The sequence below is a fragment of the Hyperolius riggenbachi genome, chromosome 1 (assembly GCF_040937935.1).
Source record: "Hyperolius riggenbachi isolate aHypRig1 chromosome 1, aHypRig1.pri, whole genome shotgun sequence".
NCBI lineage: Eukaryota > Metazoa > Chordata > Amphibia > Anura > Hyperoliidae > Hyperolius > Hyperolius riggenbachi.
In genome coordinates, this window is record NC_090646.1 from 583,333,826 (window position 1) to 583,345,919 (window position 12,094).

Here is a 12,094-nt window from a genome sequence, read left to right on the forward strand (position 1 = left end):
GTCTACAGCAGGTTCCTTTCCCTTCTCTAATTACTGCTGCCACACCGAGTGAGATAATGGCTGACCGAGTTTCCTTATATAAGGGGGGGTGGGGGGCTCCAGGAGGGAGTGCAGCCCGATTGGCTACCATGTGTCTGCTGACTGTGATGTAGAGGGTCAAAGTTTATACTAATGATGTAGTATAGGGAGCGGGTCGAACTCGCATATAGTTTGCGGTTCACCGCAAACACAAACCAGTGATGTTTGCGCAAATCGGTTCGGGCCATCTATACACCAGGCGCCCTTTGTAGTCGAATTTGACATTTCACCTACACCAAGAACCCTTTGCAGCCGAATTCTGCATTTTGGCTACACCAGGCGACCTTTGGAGCTAAATCTGGCTTTTTCGTCAATATCAGGCGCCCTTTTCAAATGTACGCAATTAAACATTTTGGTGCAATATTTGCCTGATTTTAAAAAAAGATCACCCACGAGATTGGAGCTTGCTTTTCCGTTAAAGATGCCATTAATCTCTTTCACAGACAAAAACGTAACAAATCCCGCTGAAAGGACACTAACACGGTCCTACTAATATAGACATTCATGCAGGATTTGCGCTCTATTATTCTACCCTTAATTTACTAACGACAAAAGAAGTTGTGTTTGTGGACAGAAAAGACACAAAAGCTCTTCCACCGCCACAAAGAAGAAACTCTGCCTTTAATTGTCATGTAGAGAAGACATACATCCAATATTTGTGTCCCTTCTTTAGCAGGACTTAGGAGTGTAAACTATGAGACCCTATAGAGAAGCACTTCTAAGCAATGGAAACATTGGGGAGGTTAATGAGGAGCTGCATCAATGCTGGGGGAAAGATCATCATTGTAACTGTTGTTTTCAAAGCTTTAGCCACCATCTTTATTTCAAACAGTTTGTGCTGCTTTCACTGATGTGGGAAGCAAGAAGGATTTACACCCCTCCATTAGAACTGTATTCACAGTTACATTAGTTGGTGAAAGCAGTTTATTGGGGCTTTGTCCCGCCGGTCTGTTGAGCAGATAATTGTATCCATTATTAACAGCCAGTGACTGATGTGGGGAATCTCTTACCTCCCAGGCTGAGTCGGGTCCACACATCTTCACATCTGCAGCCGTTCTTTACAAACCCGCCACATAGGCATTCCGGGGGCCTTTGTGCCGCTTCTCATACTGGCACACAACTCTGATTAGATGCTACAGAATGAGAACAGTAAATAAAAACACAACATGCTAAAAACCAATTTGTCTAGGAAACAAAAAATTACTGGAGAATGAAAGTGTCTAAGTTTCCATAGTTACTGATAAAGTTTTGGTGGGTGGGTGGAAGGGAATTAACTGCTTCTTCGGGCTGGTTCAGATGGGTGTCTGAACCAGCCACTCAACTGCTTTTCTGCAAGCAAGCAGAAAAGCATTTAGCAACTTCCTGCGGTGGTTCCTGGCAACAGTAAACAATCGCGTCTGCGGTTGTCTCTTCAGTAGTGATGAGCACAAATTTCGCATAGATGTAATTTCACACAGAAATTCGCAATTACGATGTGAAAATTGTAATTTCTGGAAAAATCGTAATTAATTTTGTCTGTAATTGTAATCACTCGTAATTATGCATAATTTTCACATAATTTTATGCTGACTTGAGCAATTAATAGCAACATGCTGTTGCCACCAAAAAATGCTACGTATGTTAAAGAGAATAATGAGTACAACTCAAAAAAAATTTCAAAAAGACCTCGTAGTTTTTGAGAAAATCGATTTAAAAAATGCAAAGGAAAAATGTTTTTAAAATTGTAATTTCTCTGCATTTAAAAACATTTTTTCTTTGCATTTTTTAAAACAATTTTCTAAAAAACTGCAAGGTCTTTTTATACAATACAATATAATACAATAACATTTCTATAGCGCTTTTCTCCCATAGGACTCAAAGCGCTTAGGCTCTCTCAGATTCAGTAATTAGTAGGATGAAGTATTCACACAACAAAAGTTATATTTCTGCAAATGCCAGACTGAACAGGTGGGTTTTCAGTCTGGATTTAAACACGTCCAGGGATGGGGCTGTCCTGATCTGTTGAGGTAAGAAGTTCCAAAACGTAGGGGCAGCATGACAGAAGGCTCTGGGACCAAAAGTTTCCAAGTGGACTCTGGGTATGACTAGATTATTAGAACCTGTGGATCTGAGAATGCGGGGATTGCTACGCAGCTGTAACATATCTTTCATGTATCCAGGGCCTAGATTATTCAGGGATTTAAATGTCAGTAGGCCGATCTTGAATAGGACCCTCCATTCTATAGGTAGCCAGTGAAGGGAATGCAGGACTGGCGTTATGTGGCAGTGACGGGGTTGGTTGGTTGGTTAGCAGTCTGGCAGCAGTATTCTGTATCAGCTGTAGGCGGTACAAGGCCTTTTTTGGAAGGCCAGTGTAGAGAGCATTGCAGTAGTCCAGTCGGGATGTGATGAAGGCGTGGACTAAGGTTGGCAGATCTTCTGGGGGTATGAGGTGCTTGATTTTTGCAATGTTCTTCAGGTGAAAATAGGATGATTTCACCACAGCAGAGATTTGAGTTCTGAAGTTTAAATCCCCATCAATTAGAACTCCCAGGCTACGCACATGATCAGAGCTGCGTAGATCCGTGCCTCCTATTCCCAGTGGTGAAGACTGCAAGTTAAGTTGTCTTTTTATCATGCTCTGCCCTCCAATCAGATGGACTTCAGTTTTGTCTGCATTTAGTTTCAGCCAGTTGTCATTCATCCATTACTGTAGTTCACGTAAGCAGGCGTTTATAGTTAGAGTTGGGTCTGTCACACCAGGTTTGAAGGAAAGATATAGTTGGGTGTCGTCTGCATAGCAGTGGTATGTCAGGCCATGTTTTTGGATTAGTTTTCCCAACGGTAGCATGTAAATCGTGAAAAGCAGGGGAGAGAGGATTGAGCCCTGGGGCACCCCATACTTAAGTGTTACAGGGGTGGACAGGAAGGGCCCCATAGACACTTTGTGGGTTCTGCCACTCAAGAAGGATTGGAACCACTAAAGTACTATGCCATCAATGCCGCAGTATTCCTGTAGCCTGTTTATCAAGATGTCATTGTCAACTGTGTCAAAGGCTGCAGAAAGGTCTAGCAGTATGAGGATCGAGCACTCTCCTCTGTCTCTTGCCATGAGCAGGTGGTTGCATATTTGGATGAGGGCAGTTTCAGTGCTGTGGTGTTTCCTGAAGCCAGACTGAAATGGGTCATAACTGTTATTTTGTAGGATTCTGGCTTCTAGCTGGAGGTATACAGCTTTTTCAATTAGCTTGCCCAGAAAGGGGAGGTTAGAGACAGGTCTGTAGCTGGTCATTGCATCTGGGTCCAGGGAGGGTTTTTTGACTTGTACCCACTATTGTCCTTATGTGGAGCAATGTTGGTGACAACAGTATGTGTGGGGTCTTTGCTATTCACCACAAACGTCAGCACGCAATTACATGAAAATGATGAGAAATTACGAATGATTACTCGGAATCAATTGAATTTGCAAATCGTAATTATGTATGTGCGTCATTGCGAAGAAATACAAAAAATTTGACATAATTGCAATTAGCTGATTACGATCATCACTACTTAAATGGAAAGCATTTAAATCACAAGCACCGCAGGTGTCGCCGTCCAGACATCTGTGTGAACCCACCCATATCAAAATAACTGATTTCTGGTATGAAGATTCGACCCGAATCAGGCTAACCTAAGCAAGACCATGAGTTTCTGTGGTCTGCAAGTATCGCCAGTGATTTATCTTTCCCCCAGTTGTCACATTTTTTTAAATTCTCGGCCAGCATACTGAGAACACCGCCAGTGGCATAGCAATAGGGAATGCAGAGGTTGCAACTCAATTAAAGGCCCTTGACTTGAGGAGCCCAAATGGGGTCGCCTCCAGTCGCTGTATTTCCTCTCTATTAGTGCTTTAGTGGTAATGATCACCTTTACATGTGCTTTGAACAGTGGCAATCATTAACAAACCGTTCCTTGACTCTGCTTACACCTCTGTCACACAGTGGCTGGTTTTGGTGGTCTGTAAGACACAATCATTGTACACTAGCATAGCATTTTTTTCCCCACTAGCTCATGGCCCAGCATTGCCCCAGTATGTTTTTGGCTGGTGTTGGCTCTGCACACTTTTTCTAACCCTAACACACAATTACTCAATGACCTAGTTTGTGAGATTTGAGGTCTTTGGCATCAATCATTTGCATTGAAATGAAACAAATCTGATTGGCTGTGGCTCCACCCCTTTTCTGAATTTGAACCCGTCACCCAGTGACCAACCGTACCAGTTTTGAGGCTTGTGCCATTAACAGTACAAGAATGGCAGTAATTAAATATTCCCCTTGAAAATCAATAGATGAATTTTGATTGGCTTTTGTAGGCTCCACCCACTTTTCTGAATATTAATCCCAGTCACCCCGTGACCGACTGTGCAAACTTTGAGAACCCTGCCATTAACAGTGTAAGAATGACTGCAGTTTACATTTTCCCAGTGAAATTTGTATTTGTTTCCGCCCACTTTTTGGTTATGGGGATAAACAGTATCCTATATGTCATTCCAGGTAATGTACTATGTGTGTGCCAAATTTCATTCAAATCCGTTTAGGCATTGTTGCGTGATTGAGTAACAAACATCCAAACATCCAAACTTTTGCATTTATAATATTAGATTTGCCCTTGTGGTTTACAGATACTCAAACACAAATCCTGCACTGGAGTCCAATATTGTACTGATTATTGTGTAGCGATAACCCAAAAAAGGGAAAAAATAATGCTCATTGCTCAGATAAAACAATACACTCATTATTGTATTAACTAAACAATAGGCAGTACTTTTATCTTTTCAATTGTTGTTTATATGTTTATTTCCTTATATTACATGCTCTGATATTGTGACGGATGGTCAGCCATATCTGTACGCTCTTTCTACACGTAGTTAGTTTGCTGTTTCTTTTATGCTTCATCTTTTAGCTCTCCACTTCTCCACCTTCCACGAGTGCTCTTAGTTTACACACTGTTTTCTCCAAACATGTCGCTGAGTCCTATTGTGGAGACCAACTTAACTCACCCTATTCTCCTTAAACCATCAAAGTATCTCACAGGGAGGCCTTTGTGCTCTTCCAGTGGCAGCCTGCAGTCTCCAGTGCCAAGGCAATGTAATCCTCTCCTGCACAAGACTGGAACATGGGATAAAGGATGATAATAAAAAAAGCCAGATTTACTTAAGTTCTTCCGAGTCGTAGAGGAATGGAAAATATTTGCCTAGATCTGGCAACCCTTACCTGGATACCCTGCAATGAATGCCAGATTTCATGTTTTTTTAACCTGCAATTTTGTCTGCTGAACTTAGAATAAGTTTCAGAAACGTCACCTAAACATTGCTGTACAATGAGAAAATAATTATTTTTTATGGAAGAAATTCTTGTAGAGAACCCTTATATTTGAACAGAACTAGTAAATGTATGTGGATAGTATCCTGGCCAGGATAAAGCAAGATGGACGTGCTAACCACTTGTCCACAGCAGGGATGGTGCTACCACAGTGCAAACTGGGCAATAGCCTAGGACCCCAATCTCCTTAGGGGCCCCCACGTCAGGGGCATTGTTACAATTACTTTACGATTAACCCAGTATTACTTGTAAAGGGGCCTATTGTAGAAAGGAGGCTGGCACCACCAGAAGTAGAAAAGTAAAAATTAGCTCTTTATTGATCAGTCATAAAATGACAGCATGGTCAAAAATAAGGCTTTGGCGGCGACAGCCCGCTGTTTCGAGCTGTTATAGCTCTTTCTCAAGCCGAACAGCCCATACAATGTTAGCAACAATGACCACACCCTTATATACTGGTCTATGCATCAATTAGCCAATCATTTCAAAATCAGAAACACCAATCAGAGTGCAAGGGCATGTGGATGGACCTGATGGGGAACAGGCAGTGTGTGATGTCATCAAAACATACCTCCCAGTCAGCTGACCAAGGACAGCCCATCGCAGCATGGCAGAGAAAGTTCCACATGTAAAAGCAGGAAGTGCACTGTAAACAAAGATCACATGCACCAATAGGGACAGGCTCCAAAATGCCATTCCAACCGGCCAGTTAAAACGTGTTGAAAAAATAGTCTCTTGTGATGCTGAGGCAGTAACTCAGAAGAATATATTGAAACAAAAGTTTTTGGACAGGGGTTATCCTGATAGGACCCTGATTCCAAGAAATCACAAAACTCGTCGTGATCGTAAGCAATTTCGTATGCCATTTGTCTCTACATACAACACGTGTAGCGAACTGGTTGGACGGGCAATTCGACACCATTGGCATCTGTTACAAGATGCGTTTCCCACGATACCTGAATTTAGGTACCCTCCATTAATGTCTTTCAGAAGGGCCCCTACTGTTAGAGACAAGGTCTTCCATCATCACCAGCCGAGGACACAGGTCACGCAAAACAGACATGGTACTTTTCCGTGCCTCAGTTGCCATCTTTGTAGCCATATAGCTAAAGGTGGGTCTTTCACGCATCCCACCACAGGGGAAAGATTCACGGTTAGACACAGATATACCTGTGATTCTAGTTACGTAGTGTATTTAATTAAATGCCCCTGTGGATTGGGATACGTGGGTATGACCACCAATGCTTTGAAGGTCAGAATATCTGGCCATAAGACAGCCATACGTGGCAAGGATATGACCCAGGCTGTGTCTAGCCATTTTGTTTCAGCTAGACATAATTTGTCCCAATTTAAAGTTCAGGTTATTGACAGTGTTCCGAGTAATTGGCGAGGGAGATTAAATAGACAGGATGAGTTGGCCAAAAGAGAGGCCTGGTGGATTAGAAGGTTACATGTGATGGGAAAGGGAGGACTTAATAGGGAATACGATCTAAGTTTTTGTGTTTAATTTTCCTGTTGAATCTGTAAATAGTGATGTGGGATATTTACTATGATAAGAGGCAGCTATTATGCTGTGCTAGGAGGTGTGGAGTACTGGTTGAGAGCATTATAATATTTTTGAATACTTTGATATTTTTTGCAGTGATGTGTTTTTTTCTTCTTTTCCTTTTTCTTTAGTCCCTGTGAGCTGATGGAGGGAAGAACTTTGTGGCCTGGTGAGAATTGTTCTTTCTAGATATGCGATTTCCACGTGTATAATGTTGGGCATTAGTTCTAGGCGTGACTTGATTTGAGTCCCGCCATGATGCTATGCATTATATCCTCTTTTTGTGCATCCATTTTTTATGCGCCCTGAAGGCATTTTTGCGACGTTTTTTTCGCATTAATGTGGCATTTGGTATGAACAGTATGCGACTATGTTGCGTTCAGTACCACGCGTTATGCGTCTTTTTGTACGCGTCCATTATAGAGTTATGCGGCCAGGGGGCGTTTTTACGTCGGTTTGTACGCATTATTATTGCGTTGGCATTAGTAGCGGCATGCGGTTATCTAGCGTCCAGTATTACGCATTATGCGTCTTTTTGTACGCATTGTTTTGATAATGCGTTTGGATGGCAAGTTACGGCGGCTATTATGCATTGATATCGCGTCTATAGGACGCGTATTATGCGGACATTTGTACGCGTTTACCATGCCATATTAAGATGGGTGGGCCGTTGGAGCCTGTCCCTATTGGTGCATGTGATCTTTGTTTACAGTGCACTTCCTGCTTTTACATGTGGAACTTTCTCTGCCATGCTGCGATGGGCTGTCCTTGGTCAGCTGACTGGGAGGTATGTTTTGATGACATTACACACTGCCTGTTCCCCATCAGGTCCATCCACATGCCCTTGCACTCTGATTGGTGTTTCTGATTTTGAAATGATTGGCTAATTGATGCATAGACCAGTATATAAGGGTGTGGTCATTGTTGCTAACATTGTATGGGCTGTTCGGCTTGAGAAAGAGCTATAACAGCTCGAAACAGCGGGCTGTCGCCGCCAAAGCCTTATTTTTGACCATGCTGTCATTTTATGACTGATCAATAAAGAGCTAATTTTTACTTTTCTACTTCTGGTGGTGCCAGCCTCCTTTCTACATTTGACTACTGAGGATTCTGAGGATACAGGGATCCAAGGCTTGGGCACACAACAGTTCCTTCCTATGGATGAGTGCTCCTCCAACTTCTGTTTTTGATCTGTACTTGTATCCACGGAGAGACAAGCACCATGGAGGACATTATTACTGGGGATACCCCAGAAACTTTATCCTACACTGCTGATCAGGCCAACAGGATTATGGCACGATTTGATGGTGAAGCAGGTTTTCTTCAAGCACCGGATATTAAATCGGTTAAACGAGAGTTGGAGAATTTACGCAAACGGCGCATTGATTTGGATTTGCATGCCAAAATCTTGGTGGAGTATTGTAAATCTAAAAAGATCCCCAGGGCAGTACGCTCCCCTATTTACCCTATGCTGTTTACAGATGATGTTGATTTCTGTTCCGGATGGGCAAGGATATGGAATAAGGCCTCCTTTGATGCCATGATACATACGGTGGCACGGATCCAAAAAGAATTACCCATTATCGACAGTAAGATCAATGTCATTGGTGATCGATTAAAGGAGTGTATGCCGGATGGGGAATTTCAGTCATATGTCGATGGCTTGAACAAAAAGATGGAGGAGTACAGGAAAAATGGTGAGGAGATCAAGAGATCGAAATATCATCGTGATCTCTCAGATTACACTACGGGCTATGTTTATGCCTGGCAAAGGGCCTCTGGAGCCTCGAGAGGCAGAAGGAATCCTAAACCTGGACGCCCTAAACGGAGGGACCCTAGGCCAGTTACCTCTGAGCCACAATCCTCATCCAGTGATTTTTTACCATCCTCCCGGGAGGTCTCACCGAATGGCCGAGGAGGAGGAGAAGGAGAGGGGGCAGGAGGTATAAGCAAAGTAGGCACCAAAGGCCAGATGACCCTCAGACAAAGAAAGGACCAGAAGGTCCCTCACTAGTAGTGAATATCTCCAGCCATGAATTATCTACCATTGAGGAACGAGTACTGAATTATGGACTCTCTTTTTGCCCGACTCATAAACCAGATTTTTTTGTGCTTGATCAAGAACTGTTTCGCTTCTTCCGTAACATCAAACTAAAGCATTTTTTTGGCACTAGACATGACTTTCCGGTGGAAAATAGAGAAAACATGGATGTGCTGTCACTGAGGAACACTGGACTTAGGAACAAAAGTCGTTTTACACCCCCTAGCCACCCAATAATTGATGTGTTCATGGAGAGAGTTAAGGAAGAGATTGGTGGGATAGAGTCAAGGGCCGGTACCTTTAGTGTGGACTTTAATTTGAGTAGGGAGGAGCATATAGCATTAGTTGGTCTAGGACAACGCACGGAGATAACAATACGTCCAGCAGATAAAGGAGGTGCAGTTGTAGTGTTAGATACATTGTATTATGAACAGGAGATCTTGGGACAATTAGCACAACAGGATGTATATGCTAAGGTGGAGGGGGACCCGACAAGAGCAGTGCAGCTGTGTATCAAATCTGTACTTGATGATGCGAAATCTTGTAATATTATTGATGATAACCTCTTTACTTTCCTCCAACAGGATTCACCCAAGATCCCAACTTTTTACACCCTTCCTAAAATACACAAGGACCCACGCCGGCCACCGGGGAGACCCATTGTGGCCGGCGGGGGTTCTGTATTTGTACCCCTTGCCCAATATGTAGATCGTCTACTCCAACCTATTGTTACCTCTCTTACATCCTACATTAGAGATACTGACATGTTCCTTACCAAATTGAGATCACTTGACATCTCTGGAGATGAGACTCTCCTCGTTACTCTTGATGTCGAGAGCCTCTACACCTCCATCCCTCATGATGGGGGTGTAGAGGCTGTAGAATGGTATTTGATGCAATATGCAGATATGTCTGAACCTCAGAGACAGTTCATTGTGAAGTTGTTGAATATTATTTTGAGACGTAATTATTTTTCTTTTCAGGATTCCTTTTATGTCCAGCGACGAGGTACTGCGATGGGGTCGAATGTGGCCCCGTCCTATGCGGGACTTTTCATGGGTCAGTATGAAGACAGTTTTGTATACACCCACCCACTTTTTCACCGGCACGCTAAGTGCTGGTGGAGATATATTGACGACATTTTTTGTTTGTGGGCGGGGCCACATTCGACCCTCGTTGACTTCGTTGCCTCCCTACATTCTTGTTGTCCAGCGATTAGACTAACTGTACATGCAGACAGCTGTGAGGCAACTTTTCTGGACACACGCATTATTAGGAGACAGGATAAATTAATTACCAATTTATATGTAAAACCCACCGATAGAAATTCATTGCTACACTACCAAAGCTTCCACCCTCCCCCAATAAAAAATGCCATTCCAACCAGCCAGTTAAAACGTGTTGAAAAAATAGTCTCTTGTGATGCTGAGGCAGTAACTCAGAAGAATATATTGAAACAAAAGTTTTTGGACAGGGGTTATCCTGATAGGACCCTGATTCCAAGAAATCACAAAACTCGTCGTGATCTTAAGCAATTTTGTATGCCATTTGTCTCTACATACAACACGTGTAGCGAACTGGTTGGACGGGCAATTCGACACCATTGGCATCTGTTACAAGATGCGTTTCCCACGATACCTGAATTTAGGTACCCTCCATTAATGTCTTTCAGAAGGGCCCCTACTGTTAGAGACAAGGTCTTCCATCATCACCAGCCGAGGACACAGGTCACGCAAAACAGACATGGTACTTTTCCGTGCCTCAGTTGCCATCTTTGTAGCCATATAGCTAAAGGTGGGTCTTTCACGCATCCCACCACAGGGGAAAGATTCACGGTTAGACACAGATATACCTGTGATTCTAGTCACGTAGTGTATTTAATTAAATGCCCCTGTGGATTGGGATACGTGGGTATGACCACCAATGCTTTGAAGGTCAGAATGTCTGGCCATAAGACAGCCATACGTGGCAAGGATATGACCCAGGCTGTGTCTAGCCATTTTGTTTCAGCTAGACATAATTTGTCCCAATTTAAAGTTCAGGTTATTGACAGTGTTCCGAGTAATTGGCGAGGGAGATTAAATAGACAGGATGAGTTGGCCAAAAGAGAGGCCTGGTGGATTAGAAGGTTGCATGTGATGGGAAAGGGAGGACTTAATAGGGAATACGATCTAAGTTTTTGTGTTTAATTTTCCTGTTGAATCTGTAAATAGTGATGTGGGATATTTACTATGATAAGAGGCAGCTATTATGCTGTGCTAGGAGGTGTGGAGTACTGGTTGAGAGCATTATAATATTTTTGAATACTTTGATATTTTTTGCAGTGATGTGTTTTTTTCTTCTTTTCCTTTTTCTTTAGTCCCTGTGAGCTGATGGAGGGAAGAACTTTGTGGCCTGGTGAGAATTGTTCTTTCTAGCTATGCGATTTCCACGTGTATAATGTTGGGCATTAGTTCTAGGCGTGACTTGATTTGAGTCCCGCCATGATGCTATGCATTATATCCTCTTTTTGTGCATCCATTTTTTATGCGCCCTGAAGGCATTTTTGCGACGTTTTTTTCGCATTAATGTGGCATTTGGTATGAACAGTACGCGACTATGTTGCGTTCAGTACCACGCGTTATGCGTCTTTTTGTACGCGTCCATTATAGAGTTATGCGGCCAGGGGGCGTTTTTACGTCGGTTTGTACGCATTATTATTGCGTTGGCATTAGTAGCGGCATGCGGTTATCTAGCGTCCAGTATTACGCATTATGCGTCTTTTTGTACGCATTGTTTTGATAATGTGTTTGGATGGCGAGTTACAGGAGTTATAGGACGCGTATTATGCGGACATTTGTACGCGTTTACCATGCCATATTAAGATGGGTGGGCCGTTGGAGCCTGTCCCTATTGGTGCATGTGATCTTTGTTTACAGTGCACTTCCTGCTTTTACATGTGGAACTTTCTCTGCCATGCTGCGATGGGCTGTCCTTGGTCAGCTGACTGGGAGGTATGTTTTGATGACATCACACACTGCCTGTTCCCCATCAGGTCCATCCACATGCCCTTGCACTCTGATTGGTGTTTCTGATTTTGAAATGATTGGC